General features: G+C 41.4%; 1 protein-coding gene across 1 annotated transcript in view; it reads right to left on the bottom strand.

The window, feature by feature from the left end:
* Positions 1-21,875, bottom strand: part of TDRD12 (tudor domain containing 12) — a 246,959-nt gene that overhangs the window by 30,107 nt on the left and 194,977 nt on the right. The gene's annotated exons all lie outside the window — the stretch shown is intronic.

The raw sequence follows: 21,875 nt of genomic DNA, 5'->3' as shown, positions 1-21,875 counted from the left end.
TGCAATGTTCTGGCTCTGTGGGAGGTGGGAGGTTTGGGATAGAAGTCCAGGAGGCGGATGCACTGGTTGAGGTGGAATGCGGACACTACCTTAAGGATGAATTTGGGGTGCAGGTCTAAGGAGACCTTGTACTTATGGAAGATGGTGTGTGTGTGTGGGGGGGGAGAACAGCCATCATGGCTGCCAATCTGTTAACATGCTGTGCTGACAAAATGGCAACCAAGAAGATCACAGTCATTGAGAGGTGGGAGAGAAAGCACATCATGAGGGGTTCAAAGTGTGGCTTCGTCAGAGCAGAGAGAGCAACATTAAGGTCCCAAGAAAGGATCAGCATGAGCACTGGTGGAAAGGCATTTAGCAGACCTTTGAGGAAACAGTGGTCAGGTGCATGAGAACAGAGCAGCCATCCACCAGGAGGGAAGGAGGCACTGAGTGCCGCCAGATGTACCCATATGGAGTTGTGGGTGAGCTCAACAGTTTGAGTTGAAGAAGGTGCTCAAAGAGAATAGCAATGGATATGGAGTCCAGCGGGTAATGGTGGCAGTGATCCCAGGTGGTTTCCATTTCGCTTGATAACAGGCCCTGGTAGACAGTCTTCTGTTGTGCATGAGGACCTCGTGCACCAGGGTAGAGCATGCTCTGTTTACTTGCGAGCTGCATTCAAATACCAAGCCATGAGTGGAGTGGGGTGCTGGAGATGTACCTATGTCTGGGTGAGGAAATCCGGATGTGCATGGAGGCAGAGCGGGGGATGAGCGGAGAGACAAAGGAGTTCTATGAACCAATATTGGTGAGGCTGAAAAGGGGCTATCAGTATGACCGTTGCTCAGTCCTGGTGAATCTTGCACAGGACCTGGGGGAGCAGGGGAATGGGCGGCAAGGCATACCGAAAGTTGCCCCAGGAGACTGCCTCCACAGTTCCCTCTGGAGCAATAAAGGGGGAGTTTATGGTTCTCCTTGGTCATGAAGAGGTCCCAGTGAGGGGAGCCTCACCTGTGGAAAATGGAGTGCAGGGTGGGATTGTGCAGTTCCCACTTGTGGTCTGTGTAGAAGAACCTGCTGAGCATGTCTATCAGGGAGTTGTGGGCATCCAGGAGATATGCAGCCTGTAGGATAACACTGTGCTTGATGCACCAGTTTCAGACAGACAGCCTCCACACAGAGGGAGGGAGACTTGGCACCACTTTGCTTGTTGATATAGACTACTGCAGATATATTGTCGGAGAGCAGTTGAATGTGATGGGATTGTATGAGGGGGAGGAATGCCCGACAGGCGAGACAAGCGGCTCTCAACTCCAAGATGTTGACACATCCTAGTTTCTCGTGCTGTCCAGAGGCCCTGGGCTGTGTGACCATTCACGTGGGTGCCCCAGACGGTGAGGTAGGCATCCACTGTGAGAGTGGAATGGGGGTTTGGAGGTGTAAAGGGGATGCCAACCAGGACTTTGGACAGTTTGGTCCATCACGCAAGGGAGGCCAGAACAACCTGGGGAAGCACAATGGGTTTGTCCAAGCGGTCTGTCTGTAGCTTGTAGATAGACAGGAGCCACATCTGAAGGCAGTGCATGTGGTTGTGGGCATGGGGCATTAGGGATTTACAGGCCGCCATGTGGCCAAGGAGGGAAAGAAATCAGTGGCTGGAGGTGTGCGGGGTGTGGCGCAAGGTAATGATAGAAGTGAGGGTGGCAAAGCAGTCCACCGAGAGGTGGAGTCCAGGCGCGCACCAATAAAGATGATCTAGTGGGTATGTACAAGGACTGACTTCTCCTTGTTAATGCAAATCCCAAGAGCAGAGAGGAAACCACAAAGGGTCAAAATGGCTGGTAAGAGGCGCCTGCAGGATGGCACAACGAGGAGCCAGTTGTCCAAGTAGGGGAATACCAAGTGGCCGAGACGTCGCAGTTTGGCTGCAACAACAGCAAAGACTTTTGTGAGGACTCAGGGAGCAGTTGCGATACCAAAGGGGAGGACATGGAACTAATAATTGGAGTGTCCAACCATAAAAATGGAGAAACTTCTAGTGAGCTGGGTGAATGTCAATGTGGAAATTGGCATCTTTCATGTTGAGAGCTGTGAACCAGACTCCTGGGGAAGGGAAGCGATAATCAAGGGGAGCATCATCAGCCAGAACTTGAATTTCTTTATAAACCTGTTGAGCACACAGAGATCCAGAATAGGGCCTGTCAGTTGGCCCTTCTTTAGAATGAGAAAATATGGAGGGGAACCAGCTCTATGGTGCCCTTTCGGAGAACACTGCTTCAGAGAAGATCTTGATAAGAGGGATTGCCATGGCCAATTTACCAAGAGTCATAGTTGATTCTCCACCACTTACAATTTATAAGTCAAGTTATTCTAAAAAATATGCTCTCGGAATTATTTTGGGGAAGTTCTATGGCCTGTATTATACAGATCAGATTAGATCACATGGTCCCTTCTGGCCTTGGACTCTATGAATCATAAACTGGATGGTCCCATTATTCATATCAGTGCCCAATCCTTCAGGCTGCCTTATATTACACATTGTAGACTAGGCCAACATTGTTTAAAAAGTAGCTCCAGGACATCTTTGCTCCCAGTCCTCTAGACTTTATCAAGCACAGCTCAGCCAGAATTTAGGCAAATACATTTCTGAACAAGAAGCTAGTAAAACAACTGAAGAGCCAAATGACAGGCAATATTTAGACTCCCCTGCAAGCCTATCAGAAGGCCAGCAAAGAAAGGATAGGAAAAGCGTGAACAGTTTTCTCTGTATTGAATTATCAAGAACCACATTTGTACTTTTGCTAGGAATTAGTAGACCAAGACTGGTTCGTTTGATCAATACGGATGTTGATAGCATGACAATTATAAAATGAGATTTAAAATCCTGGTTGGAAATGAAGAAATCAGGGCAGTGTGGATAGCACAGCCACACGGTTCAGAGATCTTTCAGCCAGCTGATCTTATAGTCATAACAAACATGGTTCAATCTGTCATATACACTTGAATAAGTCAACAGGTTGTAAGTAACACAAGGATATTTAAAGGCCATTTATAAACCTCATTTACCGGAAAAGGATTCTTCAACAAAGAAATAATCACTCCCATCAACAGAAGAATTTTCTAGAAACCAAACATGGAGCAATTTTTTACTACAGTCATGCAAAGATTAACTTTTTGTTGCAAACACCAATTGAAAACCTATGCAACAGGTTATCAAGCTCACATTCAAAGCTAGTACTTATGTCTCTCTTAAGAGACCAGAATTAATATTTTTTAAAAATACTGTCAGTTTGAATTGCCAGGTGACAGGATAGAAGAGCAAGACAGCTATACCTCTTCCACCCCAATATAAAATTACTAAACAGATCACACCTTTCTCACTTTTTTAACTGTTCCCCCATTACTCTTAACTGCGCCATTACCTAGCACAAAGGAGGACTCTCGGCACTGCTTTAATACAATACATACATTAATAACAAACAATTTAGAGGTAACAGGAACCAAAAGCTGAACCAGAAATGGAGGTTACTTGTAACCAAGGTTCTTCAGGATAGACTCTGCATATTCACACTCATGGGATGCATCACTCCACACATATTAGATGGTGGAAAGTTTATGTGGCAGTGCCCGTTGGAGAACTTGCACACCCCCTCTAGCCCCTTCCCTCATTTTTTCTGAGCATTCTGAGAGCAAGGCTATAAAAAGGGGCATGACACTGCAGGCTGCCACAATTCCTTTGACCACTTATGCAGTCAAATCTCATTAGGTCTCCTAAAAAGAGGGGCAGGTGGATGGCGGCTGTGAATATTCAGAGTCCATTTCCAAGGACTTGTTACAAGCAACCTTCATTTCTTCTTTGAACGTCCTCTGCTTATTTTTGCTAGATAAGCAATACCCCAGCACAGGATGGTGTGACTCAGGGTCCTAACTGAATAAGAATTGCAGAACTGCTCTATCAAACAGGGTATCTAATTTCAATGCCAAATCAAATGAATAGTGTTTTGTAAATGTATGATTGCAACTCCAAGTAGCAACCTTATATTCCTATATATATTCCTGTATTTCAAGAACTGGAACATGTCTGAGATGTGCTATAGAGAAGCTATTGCTCTGGTTGAATGTGACCTAACTCCAATAGGAGGAGGAACTGATGCTACTCTATATCCCTGTTCAATATGCTGTTTCACCCAATAAGATAATGACTAAGCAGGACTGGCATGACTCTTATAGTTGTAAACAAAAGAAATAAAAAGTTTAGCAGACTTACAAAACTCTCCTGTCCCATCTAGGTAGTAATCGAAAGCTCTTTTAGCATCTAAAATATGTAGTTTATATTCTTTTATGACCATGAGATTTCAGAAAGAAAATTAACTGATTGTTAAATGTTTTAGGAAGGAATCTGGGGTGAGCTCCGAGGACAATGTTATCTTTATGAAAAACAGTGAATGGTGGATCTGCCATAAGAGCATGCAACTTGCTCACCCATCTTGCTGGTGTAATGGATATTATAAGAAGTGTTTAAATAGATAAATGACATAAACAACAATCTGCTATGAGTTCAAAAGAAGAATTCCTGAGGTGTGCCAAGATCAAATTAGAGTCCCATGATAAAACTGGGTCCTAATGTGGATACTCATTAACTAGATCTTTAATAAATGTCTTAACTGTGTCATGTACAAAGACCCATTTCCTATCTGAAGTACATGCTAAGCTGCTATTCCTACTAACTGTATTCTGAGAAAATATGTAATGTATGTGATATGTATACACAGTAGAACCTCAAAGTTACACACACCAGAATTACAAACTGACCAGTCAACCACACACCTCATTTGGAACCGGAAGTATGCAAGCAGAGACACCCCTCTCCCAAAAAAAAAAAAAAGTAAATATAGTACAGTACTGTGTTAAACAAAAATTACTAAAAAAACGTAAAAGGAAAGTTTAAAAAGGATTTGACAAGGCAAGGAAACTATTTCAGTTTAAAATAAGATGGTTAAAGCAGCATTTTTCTTCTGCATAGTCAAGTTTCAAAGCTGTATTAAGTCAATGTTCAGTTGTAAACTTTTGAAAGAACAACTATAATGTTTTGTTCAGAGTTACAAACAACCTCCATTTCCAAGGAGTTTGTAACTCTGAAGTTCTATTGTATTTCTAAAGACCTTAAATGTAGTAAGTATTTAAAAATACACTGGACTGGTACTTGTACAGGATCTACACATTTGTCAGATATGGAGTACACTAACCTATACCACTTAAATTCACAATTGAGGTGACTGCTTCCTGGAATTAACCAGAACCTGTTGCACCCCTACACTGCAAGATTTTTCAAGGTACATTAGAGTTGCATTTGCCACACAGTTAAATATAGTGAGGATGTATCACCTGGACCATACCTCCTCATGTCCTGTTGTGACAATATGTTTGGCATCACAAGCAGAAGTTTGTAGATGCCCCTGGAGAGTGAAGATGATCTGAACACTGCTATTGCTTGGTCACGTGGGAGCAATTGGAATTATCCTGGCCCATCATCATGTCTTATTTTTAACACCCTCTGGATATGTGTGTGTGTGGGGGGGGAATGTACAACAGGCCCATCCCCCTTTCAGAAGGAACACATCAGATATGGATGGCTTCTGCCTGCTCTCAAGCAGGAATGAGGATGGTCTTGAATTAAGACTGAGGTGGCACCCTCTAGCCAGTCTTCAAAGCATCCAAAATCATTGTCAGCTTACACATCCTGGGTGTCAGCGAGAGCAGATGGACAGGATCAGGAAGATTAACAACAGCCTTGGGAGAAACTTTGCTGTTTTTGCCTTTAGAAGAAGGGAGTGGAGCATTCCCTGCTTGAACGGAAATCCATCAGTAACAGACTTATGAGGGCCAGACTGAAAGGGAAACATCATAATATCACCCTGGTTCAGTGCTATGCTCCAACAAATGACAGTGATGAAGAAGTAAAGGACAAATTCTACCTTACACTACAGACGGAGTTAGAGTACCACACCATGACCTAACCTAACGTCATGGGAGACCTGAATGCCAAGGTTGGTAAAGACAACACAAACAATGACAGAGCAATGGAAAGACATGGGTGTGGCACCATGAATGAAAACAGAGAAAGGCTTGTTGATTTCTGTAATATGAAAGACCTAGTCATAGGCAGAACCCTATCTGAACATCGTGAAATTCACAAGCTGACATGGCGTTCTCCAAATGGCAGAGGTAAGAACCAGATTGACCATATCATGATCAATGGCAAATGGCGACGCTCACTGACAGATATGAAAGTGAGAAGGGGTGCAGATGTTCACAGCGACCACCTCCTTATGACAGCCTCCTTCAAGCTAAAACTGAGAAGTGTGGGTCCACCAAACAAGGGACATAGACGTTATGATATTGACAAGCTAAAGTCCCTTGAAATACAGAAAGCCTTCGTTCTGCAGATAAAGAACAGGTTTCAAGCACTTGCAGACCTTGAAGAACAGGAGGGGAATGCAGATGAGGAGATCAACAAAAGGTGGGGACAAAGTAACAGCAATTTATAAACAGAGCAGTGAAGCCTGCCTACGCTACAGGCAGAAGAGAAGGAAGGAGTGGGTTACACCCAGTACATGGAACGCCATAGAAACCAGATGACCCCTGAAAAAAAAAGTTTTAGACACAAAATCCCACAAGCTAAAAGACAAATACCACGAGCAGGATAGCAAGGCACACCAAGAGGTCAAAGCCTTGTGAGAGTAGACAGTCGGCATTATATTGCTAATCTAGCAACACAAACAGAGGATGCAGCTGCTCATAGTGAACAAGGAACTGTTTACAAAATTACATGGCTTATCAGTGGTAAACGGCAGACACCAACAAACACTCATCAGAAACAAACAAGGACACCTCCTAACAACCGAAAAAGAACAAGAAATGTGCTGGACAGAGCATTTCGAAGAATTGCTAAACGGGGAGCCACCTAAAGAGGAAGCAAACATCTAGGAGACAGAAGAAGATCTTGATATCAACTCAGACACCCCAACTAAGGAAGAGATCATTAAAGTCATCAAATCCTTAAAAAATGGGAAAGCTCCTGGCAAGGATAACTTGAATGCAGAATTATTCAAGGTAAATCCTAAATTAGCAGCATCTATCCTGGTCCCTCTATTTATATCAGTCTGGGAAAGAGGAAAAGTGCCAGATGAGTGGACCAATGGGATTATAGTGAAGATACCAAAGAAAGGAACTCTCAGTGATTGTAATAACTGGCCTGGTATCACACTTTTTATCTGTGCCAAGAAAAGTACTGTGTAAGATCACAGCCCAGCGTATATCAGAGGCAGCTGATAGTGTTCTCAGAAAAGAGCAAGCTGGTTTTCGGAAAGGGCACAGACCAGATCTTCGCTCTATGAAACATAACAGAACAGTGCTTAGAATGGCAACAGCAACTCCACATAAATTTCATAGACTTTGAGAAGGTTTTTGATAGCATTCACAGGACCAGCCTATGGCACATTCTGAGGGCATATGGAATTCCTTTCTGTATAATCAATGGTATCAAAACCTTCTATTTCAACTTTACATATAGTGTTGATCACAGTGAGTTCAGTTTTGAAGTCAAAACAGGAGTACGTCGGGGTGTGTCATGTCTGCAATCCTCTTCAACATTGCCATCGACTGGGTAATGTGGCGTACAACAGAAGACATACCAAGGGGCATTAAATGGACACTTCTCATCCCTTGAAGACCTGGACTTTGCAGATGATATTGCTATCACATACCCAACACCATATACACCTCTACCTTGATATAACGCTGTCCTTGGGAGCCAAAAAATCTTACTGCGTTATAGGTGAAACCGTGTTATATTGAACTTGCTTTGATCCACCGGACTGCACAGCCCCGCCCCCCCCGAAGCATTGCTTTACCGCGTTATATCCAAATTCATGTTATATCAGGTAGCGTTATATCGAGGTAGCGGCATACAAGAAAAAACAACTCAACACATTCAGCCAGCAAATTGGACTGAAAATCAACCGCAATAAAACAGGTATCATGACCTTTAATATTGTCTCACCATCACCAGTACGGATAGAGGATTATGTTCTCACCAATGTAGAAACATTCACTTACTTGGGCAGCACCATCAGCCAGGATTGTGGAACAAGCCAGGACATGCGGAATAAAATCAATAAAGCCAAGAACACCTTCAGAAGTTTAAATAGTCTGGAAATCATCAAAATACACCAAAACCAATCTTAAGATTTATCAGAGCTGTGTACTTTCAACACTACTTTATAGTGAAGAATGCTGGGGAATGAGAAAGTATGACACGTCCAAACTGTCTTCATTCCATACAACCTGCCTCAGAAAAATCCTCTGCATCCTTTTGGCCCAGAACAATCTCAAACCACGATCTATTGACACAGTGCAGCAAAGAGGATCTGAGCACCATCATTGCTAGGAGGAGCTGGAGATGGATTGGTCATGTGCTTTGGATGGAAACAGATTCCATCACCAGAGTAGCAATAAGATGGACACCTGAAGGCAAGCGAAAATGAGGTCACCCAAAAACATGGCAAAGAGCTTGGAAACCGAGCTGAAAAATCTGGGGCCCAGCTGGGGAACCACTGAAAGACTTGCCAGAAACAGACAGGAGTGGAGGAGCTTCATCACTGCCCTAAATGCCGGAGGCGTAATAGGAACACGACGACAATGATGACAGAGACAAATTATCAGACAAAGCTCAGTGTTAGATCAGCCTTGGAGGGAGCTCAGAGAAAGCCAATATAAATAATTAGTGAGGTGGAAGAATGAGAAGACAGAAATATGTACAATATAACTGTCTTGTGAAAACTAAGGAGGAACAATAACCGCCTACAAATATTTGATAAATGTAAACATCAAAGATGGAAAGAAATTACTTCAGGTAACCTTTGAATTAGGTTATGCTGAAAGTAATGGGATGAAGTTCAGTAAAGGAAAGTTTAAGATGAACATCAGGAAAGCTTCCTAATACAAAATATTTTGAATTGTGAAAGAAGTCTTCCAAGGGAAGTGGTGGAAACCTCTAAGTTTGGCTGGTGCATGCTAAATGCATTCTTAGTAAATTTCTTCTTCTCTAATGTGCCATATTACATATGTCCTCAGTAGAGATAAGGAGTCTAAACCAACTGCTAACATAGTGCACAAGCCCTTAGTGTATGCAATTTAGAAGATACTTGCTGGTAACTGTTGCAAACTATACTAACTTCTGACAATATTTTGGAAACTGTGTATGCAATTTTCCCTTCCTGCTCAATGTTAAGAACAAATTTTCAAAGACGCTTTAACTTAGCCTTCTAATTTTAACAAGGTGTTAAAATAGCTTGAGAGTAAAATTTGGCCCTTAATTTCATGCTTAACTTTAAAGTGTAAACATTTTATTATATCTGTTACCATAGAGAGCAGCCATGCACAAAACAGAGAATTACCCTGTTAATCTCAAAAGGACGTTGCATCTCCTGTGTCACGTAGTTAAAAGTGGCTGCCAGGGTATTGCACAATGTTGTTGGTAACATACTAAATGCTGAACCTACAATTTCCCCTATTTCTTCAATATCTCACCATTTAATTCCCCCCCCCCACTCCATATCCTGGTTTGGATCAGACAGTGCCGATCATCTTAACATATTATTGTGGGCTGGGACAATTATACTGAGTTCTTGCATGAAGGACACTCACTGCAATTGGGGCAATAAAGCTTTTAAGTGACTACACCTCTGTATAAATACTATAAATAATTTTTATTCTGAAAAGCCTGGTTTGCCACATGCCAAAATTATTATTGTTGCATATTTATGTTAACAACTCCCTATTCCTCAGAACAAGATTATCCTATTGAGCAAACATCTATGCTGTTCCTCTAATTGTTCAGGAGTTTCTTGAGGAAGAGAAAAATATCCTTCATATTTGTTTTTATTTTTTACCTTTTCTGTGAAGGAAGCTTTACCAATACATGGTTGAGAGAGGCAGAGCATGGATAGGAAGGAGTCATAAAAGGTGCTTAAAATGTATATACACTATTACCAACATGAAAGCCGCAGTTAAGGTTTTAAACAGAGAAAACTAAGGGTCAGATGACCAAGAGGGAGAAGTTGGATAGAGAGAATGGGATCACTTACCAGTAGAAAGAAAGAACAAGATCGTTGCCTACACAGAAAAGTATGTTTCTGTGCTACAGGCACAGTGAAACTCAGGATGAAAATAATCAGAGATGTTGTTTATGACGCGAACCATTTTCTCAAGTACTTTGATACCTAGACTCATAAAATTCATTATGACCTTTAGCTTGGGCTGTAAAATTCCAGCTATGTGTACCAAGATGACACAAGATAGCAATTTCACTTCAAACAGAGTTTGAGACTTAAATTTAATTAAAAGACAAAGCTTGACTCTTTGTTCCAGAAAAGCGTTCCTCATTCTTTGCCAACCCCAGCAAGTTAAGCAAGGCATCACATGTATTAACTATGCAAATATGAACAGTGTTCTTTATTATTATTTGTATTACTGTAGTGTATATGAGTCCTAGTCATGAACCTGGATCCCACTGGGCTAGGTGCTGTGCAAACACAGAACAGTAGATATTTTCAATTTGTGTTGAAAAATAGACATAGAATAAAAAAGAGACTCAAAACTAATGCCAGGACTGTACTGACAAAGCTGCCTCGGCGGAAATGGTTTTGTAGTCATGAAAAGATAACTCAGTTGTTCATAGTCATAGTATAAAGAAAAATATCTGGGAGTTTTTTAATTACTTTTCATGAACACTGAAGCAGGGATGATCAGCAGTTTAGTACATGCAAAGTTAAATTACTATCTAAAAATGTAGATAATTATCTTGGATGAAAAAAGTACAGTAGACTTTCATTTTCATAATCCATTATTGCAGAATCTTCAATTTCCAGCGGTTTATAATGCATCCATAAACCTCTAGCTTGAAATTTAAGAAGAGGTGGTTACTCATCCTGTGCCGTAACTGAGGTTCTTCAAGATGGCCTCCCTGTGGGTGCTCCACTACTCCCTCTCCTCCCCTCTACTTTGAAGTTCAATCTATGGACTCAGGAGTGGAGAAGGAGCTGAGGGGGTCTAGTTGTGTGGTGCTAAATAGGCACTAACAAGGGTGCAAAACGAGGAGAGTGCATGTGCAACCCAGATGAGCACTGCTGCTAAAATTCTCCAATCAAAGGCACATGGACACACCACCTGAAGTGGAGCACTCACAGCGACACTCCTCAAAGAATAAAAGGTGTTTCCAGGCTGCCTTATAAGTAAAAAAAAAACCTGCCTCCTTGATGATCTCAGCTCTCTCAATTGCACTCTTTCCCACACTATTCCTTCATGGTATACTTGTGGTGTGAGACAGTTTGAGAGGTTTGAAAGTTGTTCAAACGGCAATTTGCTCTTTCCTTTTCACCATTTTGCAGTAAGCAGAATATTGTAAGTTTCCAACACCGATCACTACTCTTTCGTTAGCCCGAAAGAGAGAGACTCATAAGAATTTTCCACCATGAAAAATGCCATTAGATCTGCAAAGCTCCATCGACAGTGCTCAGGGCTCTTCCACTGGGATTATAGTTAGATAGGCACAACTCTTCCATTCAGAAAAGATCTAAGCGCTCATGATCCTACTGTGTAGATCTAATAGCATTAATTTAATATGGTATAAATTTAATAGTGTCAGTCTAAGTCTAACTGAGCAGGAACATGTTTGAAAGTTGCTTCACTTTCAAAAAGATGGATGTCGAAGTGAATGTCTCAGATTTTCTTTAGCTTAAATTTAATTTTCTTTCTGCAGCAAGCTAGCTTCAGCAGAGCCTATCTCCTGTTGTGCATTTTCAGTCTATTCACAAGCATTCCCATGATCATTTGTCATTGCATTAATTAAACCACCTTGCATTAAATATGACAACTTCTGTTGTTGGTAAACTTGAGATTAATTGACCTCAAAAAGTAAATATTAGATGTGTCAGGCAATATTTGACAGAACAGATCTGTTTCATTAAAATGTGCTCAGATCTCGTTTTATGTATATTCTGAATTTCATCCAAAGTATTTAGAAAATCCTCCATTATAGCCATAAATTTCAGAAGATTTTATTTTTACTCCTGGGGGAATTCTGCTACTGTGCTTGCGCATTATTTTAATTTTTTGTGCAGAAAAAAGCTTCCGCCGAAATGTTGCTACAGTTCCCGCTTTTGCCCATCAGAGGGTGCTATGGCACAAGAACAGCAGCAGCTCCCTGCAGAAAATAACTTCCACAGTTCTGCCTTTTGCCCACTAGAGTGCGTTGTGGTGATAAAACACAGCAGCAGTTCCCAGCTAGCTAGGGAAGAGAAAGAGACTGTGTTCTTTGCAGCACCGGTCAGGCCAGATCAGGAGACAGGCAGTGTGGGTGGGGGGGAGGGGGTCAGACAGTGGCTCATAAGGGCTAGTGGGGGAAGACAGACTGGGACAGGGGCTGAATATGAGTGGAGGCACAGGGCCACAGGAGGGAGGGAGGTGCAGGGCCACATGTTGATGGGGGGATGCAGAGCTACATAGGGACAAAGCATGGCTGAGTGGGGGCACAAAGACACATGGGGACGGGGGAGAGGGTACAGAGACACATGGGGACAGTGAGTGGATGAATGGGGGCAAAGATACACATGAGGCAGGGGGAAGGGACACAGAGACATGGGGACAGGGACACAGGAACAGGAGGGGCATCTGAAAAAGTGGCTTTTTTACCCACGAAAGCTTATGCCTAAATAAATCTGTTAGTCTTTAAGGTGTCACCGGACTCCTTGTTGTTTTTGTGGATACAGACTAACACGGCTACCCTTCTGATAAGGGACAGGAGGTGGTGAGTAGGGGCACAGAGACACATGGAGATAGGGGGAGCGGGTACAGGGACACATAGGGACAGGGGAGTGGCTGGGTAGGGCACAGACACATGGGGATGGGGGAGGGGGTACAAAGCCTCACAGGGATGGGAGAAGGGTGCAGGGCCAAATGGGGATGGAGGAGTGGGGGTCGAAGGACACACGTTGAAAGGGGGCCCAAGGACACATGGGGGTGTGGGGACACATGGGGACAGGGGCAGATATGCCTGACTGAATGGGAGAGGCTAGGGGTCAGCCAGGGCCTGCATGGGGGAAGCTCCCTAACACTCCGTCTCTGCCCCTGCCCCCAAAAACCTATTCCATATTTTTCCCACCCATACTAAACAACCATCCAAGTTCACACCCAGGCTCCTCCCCAGCAATTTACTTTCCTCTCCCTCAGCCAGTCCATTACACCTGACTCCCCCAAGCCTTTTCACTGTTTCTGAGAGGTGCATGAAATATGGTTCTGTATTATAGTTTAAATGAATTATTACTCAGAGTTCTGTATTAATATGCCTAGTAAGGAATCTATTTGTCAAAAAACATTTCCTGAATCTTTTTTGTTGTCTGTATTGTTACAGACATACTTGCTGACAGGTTTTTTTAAATAAATGACCAAAAATAATTCAAATTGGTGTGATTATATGGTGTTATTTTGACAAATAAAATATGCAGAATTTTAAAATATTGTACACAGAATTTTTAAATATTTGTGGCAGAACTTTTAATTTTTTCCTCCAGGAGTATATTTTGAAACTAACAAGGACATATAGTTTGAATGCCAGGAAAAATGTTATTTTACTTCCTATAAGATAATTATCACAGAACTCATGGCAGTCACTTAGAATGCACACATGTGAATGGATGAGCTGATTAGTAAACTTTGTTCCAGGGCTCAGAATTGTAGACCTTGAGAAAGGTAAATGATAAAAAATTTAATGACTCATGACTGTTTTCAGTCAGTCATGAGATTTCTCATATCTCCACTACTACTAATTTACAGGCTATATTGTGAGATGGGTTGAGCTCCCCATTTCCTTTTCTGGGTGTTTCAGGTGCACAGCACCTCTCTCAGTTGGGCCCTATATTTGTTTTTCATAACACAGCAGGTAGTCTCCAAGGTAGTTAATTTCTGAGCTCTTTAGTTATAGTTCCTGGACTATAATAGGGCACTGTTTATATTATTTCTGAGTGCCAGAATTTACTGTAATATAACCAGGCAAGATAAGTAAATATTACTGTAAATTGTGGATCCAATCCATAGGTATAATTCAGAATTCTGAATCTTGACACATCATAATATCTCATAGCCCTGCAATCACCTTTCTGCAGTGACTGGGGGAAAGAATGTAACTGAGCAAGCTGAGATCATCAAGGAAGCAATTAAAAAAAAAATTAAACTTTAAGGCAGGATTGAATCATCATACTCTAATGTGCCTTATTACATGTGTCCTCAGAAAAGTTGATGATTTCAACTTCAACAGTGCACAAGCCAGGACAATAGTAGCAAGGTGGTGCATACTATACAGTACAGCAGAAAAGGAGGTTACTTACCTGTGGGTGTGCCACCATATGATGCATGCATGCCATGCACTCTGGACTGGAGATTGCAAAGCAGTGCAGAGCAGTTCCTTCTCAACTGCAAAGCCAGAGACTCCACAGCAGAGGGAAGATCAGATGTAGAGGACCTATAGGAACAAAACATCTCGAAGAATTCAAGTTACTGTACAGGTAAACAACCTCTCCTTTTTTGAATATATGTCCCTATGGGTGCTCCACTGTAGGAGACTCCCAAGCAATAACTGGTGCATGCGGAGAAGGAAGATCCAAGACAGTTCAGAGGACTGCATCTTCAAACACTGTATCAGTTCTACAAGTAGGTAAGATAACATAATGCTTGGCAAACATATGGACAGAGGACAAAATTGCAGACTTGCAGATTTCTATTATGGGAACATATTTCAAGAGCTACAGGTGTGACTGAGCCTTAGTGCAGTGTGCTGTTCCTCTGAGAGGGTGCTCTATTCCAGAAGTGTCAGTGTACATTAAGATTCAACCCAAGACCCACCCCAGTAGTCTTTGTGTGGAAATGGGCTGTCCCTTCATCCTCTCTGCAAAAAATACAAATAGTCTGGGGCAAGGTCTTAGTACTGTCAAGGAAGAATATGAGATCCCTCCCGACATCTAGTATATGTAGGCTGGTTTCCTCCCCAGAGACACGAGGCTTTGGATATAACACTGGTGGATAGATTTCCTGATTAATATGGTATTCTGATGAGAGCTCAGGGAAGCAGCAAGAATGGGGACACAGTGTAGTTTTCTCTCTGTAGAAGGTAGTGAATAGTCAGTCTGCCATGAGAACACCTAGTTCTCCCATTCATCTAGCCAAAGTGATGGACATAAGGAATGAAGTCTTCAGGCAGAGGTGGAAGAGAGAGCATGTAGCTATCAATTCAAAGGAGGGTTTTCCTTAGAGCATTAAGAACCAAATTTAGATTCCATTGGGAGGCCAGGTTCCACACAGGAGGAAACTAGTTGTGTAAGTCCTTAAAGAATCTGGTCGTAGTAGGATGGGCAAAAACTGAGAAGCACTCAGTGAGTGAGTGGAAGGCCAAATGTACTCTGACTGAGCTTATTGACAGACCCTGTGTATTCAAATCTTACAGATACTCTAGGCCCTGAGAGAGCAGAGAATCTGATGCTTGAGAAGAGTGAAGAGAACACCAGGAATGGAGGTGTTTCCAGTTTTGAAGGAAAGTTTTGCAAGTAGTAGGTTTCCTGCTAGATAGAAGAAATGTCTAGACACTATCCAAACAGGTTAGTTCCATGTTTGAGAACCATTTAGGAACCGTGCTGTAAGGTTCAAGGATGAGGGGTTGGGATGGATCAGGGTCCCTAAGTTCTGTGATAGGAGATCCCTCCTGATGGGAAGGCAGATAGACATTGCCACAGAGAGGTGAAGGAGGTTTGAGTAACCACACTTGTCTTGGCCAGGACAGTGTTATGAGGATAACCCTCACTCTTTTCTGTTGCAGTTTGAACAAGGTCTTGAGAATCAGAGATAGAGGCAGGGAAGCATATAGCAAGTACATGATCATGGTGTTATTGGGAAATCTCTCGAGGAGTCGTAGCTATAAGGAGCAGAAAAGGCAAATTTTCATGTTGATTGGGGTACCAAAGAGGTCTGCTGAGACCTCAGGCTTGGCAGATGCTGTGGAAGACAAAGTCATAGAGCTCCTATTCATGAATCATAGAATATCAGGGTTGGAAAGGTGGTCATCTAGTCCAACCCCTTGCTCAAAGCAGGGCCAATCCCCAGATAGATTTTTGCCCCAGATCTCTAAATGTCCCCCTCAAGGATTGAACTCACAACCCTGGGTTTAGCAGGCCAATGCTCAAACCACTGAGCTATCCCTCCCTCCTGGTTTTAATGGATGTTCCTGCTCAGAGAGTCTGCAGTCAGACCACTGAGATTTCTATCTGATGGGAAATGCACCACTTCCACAGTTTCAGCAATTTCGTGATTAAGGATTGGGATCTTACTAAGCCCTGCTGGTTGATATAACACATTGCTGCGCTGTTGTCCAGTATTAACCTGACACAGTGACCATGTATGTTGTGAAGGAAGTGCTAATAAGCATATTGAACCACACTTAGCTCTAGGATGTTGATGAGGAGTGTGGTATCTTGTGAGGATCACCTGTCCTGGGCTGTGGTTCCTCCCCAAAAGTGAGGCATCTGTTGTAAGGATCTTTGAGGGTGGGAGATGTGAAAATGGGGTTCCCATGAAGTGCTTCAGTGGGTCCTTGGATCACCTGAGAGTCTCCAGAATTTTCAGGCGGTACCATGATGAGTTTGGAGAGACTTCCTGTTTGGGGTGTACACATACCTTACAACATCTGAAGACACATGAGGTGCAGTCTTTCAAACGTGAAGGCTGACATACAGCCCAAGAGCTGTAGGTAGGTACTTGCAGTTATTTGTGGGCTGTGCTGTATTGCTGAGATTAAACTGGACATAATGGACAATCTCTCCTTAGGCAGGTAGGCTCTTGTAGTAAGAGAGTCTGGAGTAGCTTTGATGAAGTCTATCCTTTGGATTGGGGTCACTGCAGACTTCTTCAGATAGATATGGAGACCCAGGGACTGAAATAAAGCTAGCGCCCTGGACGTTGCCGACTGACCCTCTAGAGCTGACCAACCCCTGAGGGGCCAGTTGTCCAATACCACAATATCCCAGTGATGTAGGTGTGCTTCTAACACTGAAAGGACAATCTTTGTAAAGACCTTCCGGGCTGTGCAGATCCCGAAGAGGAGAACACTCAGTTTTGGTAATGATATGAGCCTGTTACAAAATGTAGGAAATGCTTGTGGGATGGGTGGATGGTTACATGAAAGTATGCATCCTGTAGGTTGAAGGTGGTGAACCAGTTTCCTGGATCTAGGGATGTAACCATGGTGACATCCATGATCTGAAATGCTTTGAAAGGAGATAGGTGAACAAGTTTCTGAGTCAGAGGATTGCTCTCCCTCCTCTGTCTCTTTTGCGGACTAGGAAATAGTTGGAATAGAACCCTCTTCTGACAAACTCAGGTGGCGCCACTTCAATCTCTGCCAAGAGTAGGAGAGATTCCAATACTGCTTTAAGAGGTCCTTGTGAGAAGGTCCCTGAATGCATTGCCCCATCCACATAGCAAAACACCTGGAAGGTACATATCAGTGATGCAGGCTGCATCCTCTTCATGGGAATCAGAATGGCACTGGATGGACATATGCCATCTCCCTACTAGATTCATCACTGAGGAATACAATTTATTTACACCCTCTCACAACACTAAAATTTTTTTAAAAGGTGTTTTTTTTCTATGAGACAGCTCGTGCTTTTAGTGTTTCAGAAAGCACAGGCTGGCAGCACCATGTTAGGAGGAAAGACAACTACATTTCTGCTGGGGAGTTTCTACCATTATTTTTGTTTTATTCCAAGAATGAGTTTAATCCCCATGAAAGAGAAGGGCTAATGGCACTGGTGGTGTGTAAGCTTCCTCACAGTTTTGCAAATAAATCTCAGTCCTGACCTCTAACCTGTCCTGCTACTATTCCAGTCCAGAGGCTCAAAACCTATTGAATTTTCTAGTGATTCTGAGAAATTAAGGATCACCAAACTCACTTTCACTAACATGGGATGTGAAATAGGAGCTCTATAGATGAAACCTGTGAATGGCCCATTGACTAACACTTTCTCAGTCACAGGAGTTAGATTCTGGCCCTAATTTGAATCAAGACAATAATTATACTGAGAAAGAACAAATATTAGAGATTTTTCTCATGTAGAGAAAGTAAGGAAAGAGGATATTCAAACTAAGATTGGTCTGCAGGTAGGGATGAACAACTGAAACATTCATTAAGACGTAAGATCTACCTGCTGGTTGCAGCTTAGCAACTGTGTTTTGAGAGGAGAGGAAATATTTTGAACACATGTAGAGGCTGCACCTTGAGAATGCAAGTTTCAAAACTCTCAGACTAAACACATTCATGATACACAAGATTCATTTGTTTTCTTTTCTGGGAAAACACCAGTGGGAATTCAGTAGGATACCCACTGTAAAATATGCCTAATATACTAGACAGTAAGGCTTAACTCTATATGGAAATAAAATAAATAGAATAATAAAAGATTTGGGTAGCCACAAAATCATGCCAATATACTGAAGTACAACATTCGGGTGAAGAAATAAGAAGAGATTTTTTTTTTTCAGTCAAGATTGCAAAACCAAACATTAAAAAATTCAGACTTCCAGCATTGATTGTTTCAGTGGGCATTAGAGTTATCTGTACCCACCACAGAGAAACACCACTGAACGTCAATAATTGAGGATCAAGTGAACACTTGACGGAGATGCTAGGGAGAACACTTTAATCCTTATATTGCTGGAGTGTGTTTTATTTATTAACAAATATTAGAAGTAAACATTAATTAAGATGATATTCAATACTACCAAGAAAACAAACCATCACTAGAAAGTACAAACATTTCAAATGGAATTAGATGAGTATATAGTGTATCTAACATGGCTTCTTTGTGGCTTTCAAAAAGCTATTTGTTAGAACCAGATCTAGGCCACAGAGTATGGATCTAGGGTTGAACTTAACAGGGACTGGTGGAGGGAGCTGGATCTAAAGTTTTGATCTGGTCTATTTTAAATTAAGGGAGTGACTAAAATTTTCAGATTTATATCTGAACCCAACGTTTATGAGTGATTGGTGGAAAAATTCCAAGGGCAGCCATTGTACTAGAGATGGGCCCGAATCAAAACTCTGATCCACTTTTATAAGCAAACAACATTACATTGCTGCAATGTTCCCCAGGTATTTCCAATACTAAATACATAGAAGAACAGAGAATATGTGGTCATTCTTAATAGTTGCAAAGACAAACCTGAAAAGTTTTTAAAGGTGAGGTCAGTACTTACAGTCACTTCTTAAAGCAATGACTGTTTAAATACATTAAAGTCAGGACTCACAGAGAGGAGCAAGTACAGCTAACACATTGTTCTCCCTGTTAAAAGAAAGTAACCCGCATGAGGATAAGGCTAAGATAGAAAGTTTCCATTCCGAAATACTTATAATACAAGGCCCAAATAAAATCTCATCCAAGTTTGAACAGTCATTCCAATACATTAGAATATTGTCATTGATCCAGTGTAGAATATGCACTGTTATCAAGCAGTAAATACCAACCCCTACCAAACCTTAACCTGATATTACTGACTGCAGTAATAATTATATAAATAGCATTGTCCCTTCTAGGCACTGAAGTTTACAAATTACTCTTTTATGATTACACTGAGAAAGCAGTTAAGTGTACCTTAAAGTTTCAACATTAGCAACCTACACTGTTCAGATAGGATCATATTCAGCTCAAAGGAGCCCCTGCTTCTCTAGGAATCTCTACGAGTTCCTTGATCTCTGCAGCCACTCATGGGTTTGACAAGGAAGTAACTCTTCAATAGCCGTGGAATATCACATTAAGCATTACTGTTTCCTGCCCATAGGTGGCATCTCAGTAGATCTCCTAGTGTTGGGGTGGTTTGTCCCTACTGATGAAAGAAGGGGTGCTCTGTTGGTAGAAGTGCTCATAATAAATTGTAATTCTATATGCAGCTCTCATTTAAGGAGAAGATCTTAAAAAGATTAACCCCAAAAATATCCCAGGGGAGTAGGTTAATATTATAATTATCCATTTTATTTTTGAGGGAACAAAACAATTCAGGCCAAACAGCAAGGCAATGGTACAGACCTGAGTCCTCTAGTCACTAGACACACTCTCTGAACATATACCTAGGGTGGCTCTCAAGATGTTGATGTCTTGGTCAAAAGCTGCAAAAATATCCAGGATGTTGGTGCTGGCAACTGGGATGAAAAAAAGAGAAAAAGTGGAGTATGGCTCTTGGGGCACAACAGAAACAAAATTTGAAAATTGTGGGAGGTTACAATACACGTATCTATATGCAAGCAGCACACAGGATATCACTCCCAAATTAAAAACCCCACATCTCAATACTCTCAAAAGTTGCCTAGATTGCAAAGTCTGCAGGAACCCATGACATTGACCAATGTTCAGACATTTGTTGAAATCTAAGGAAATTCCTAGGCAAAAGCTTCATTAACTTGGTGTTAAAGTTGAGATAGACTATCATGTATATCCACCAGAAAGTTCTTAAATGACTTGTAGCTGTTGTCTTTGAGTTGCAGCTGTTTTATATTTTAATCTTACAAAGCCTGAGAATTTCAAGTTAAAGGTGACCTATACAAGAAAAAGAAAAGGTTTATGCTCTTTTGGTTTTGTTATAATGGATGACAATGGTCTGATAGTGTGGTTTTGTTTATTTTTTAATCTTTTATTATTCTTTCATATTGGAAATCTAGGTGTTGTATTATAGGAAAAGCGGAGGAGACATTAGAAGTGATTGAGAACTTTAATGCTACAGGTATCAAGCATATGAAACCTGATTCAGAGGGGAAGTGATCTTTATAAAGACTGTTTAAAACTTTGTTTTGTTAATACACACATCAAATACTTGAGAAACTGTTAAAGATCAGACTCCCCCATTCCTTCAAACAAGAGCAAAGATCTCTCACAACCCACATCTCAGAGAACTTCAATGAGGCTTCCAGCATAATCAGAAGACTTCAGACATTATATTCCTGACATTTCTAAGGTTTAAAGACAAACAATATCCTATATCCTTCCTACCTTTTGGGTAGGACACTTCCCTATATCCTTCTACCTTTCAGGCCTTCTTTAATATATCAACAAGTTGCAAAAGAGGGTGACAAAGCATTTTTTCATCTTATTCAAATGATCTTTAATGTTTCCACTTACTCCTCAAGAACAACTAAGGTAATACTATGGGGAAAAGTTTGTTTGATCTTACTATGTATTTGCATACTTACAAATGTGTGGTGTAAAGTGGCACCTAGATTTGGAGTTTTTAAAGTAATCTTTGTTTTGCGAGTTTAAAGGATTATGGCAGAAATGAGTGAAAGAGTCCTTCAATCTTTAGAAAAAACATGCTTTCTGACTGGATACACATTTGTAGAAAAATTAAAAGATCATATTTTTCATAAAAGCAGGTTTAAACATTTAGAAAAATGAAAAATCTAATTGGAATTATGAATGAAAAGAATTCAACCTGCTCACTCAGCTATCTTAAGTTTAATGAAAAAAAACTGAAGGCTTCTGCTAACACTCTCCAACCTAAAAGACAAAATAAATGAACAACTTCTATGGGATATAGTTATCACCTGCAGAACTCATTCAGTAAACAATGAGTGGCCACAATAGCAAAATAATCACTTCCAAAGTTATCTTTCCCCAAAGTTTATGAATTAGAAAGACTTTGACACTTCAAAAAAACAAACCAAAAAACCCCTTGAGTTTACCAGAATCTCAGGTCACTCTCACTATGTAATAAAATACTTAGATGCTAGCAAAACATTAATA

This window comes from Mauremys mutica, chromosome 14 (assembly GCF_020497125.1).
Source record: "Mauremys mutica isolate MM-2020 ecotype Southern chromosome 14, ASM2049712v1, whole genome shotgun sequence".
Taxonomy (NCBI): Eukaryota; Metazoa; Chordata; order Testudines; family Geoemydidae; genus Mauremys; species Mauremys mutica.
This window is presented reverse-complemented; position numbering and strand designations above follow the sequence as displayed.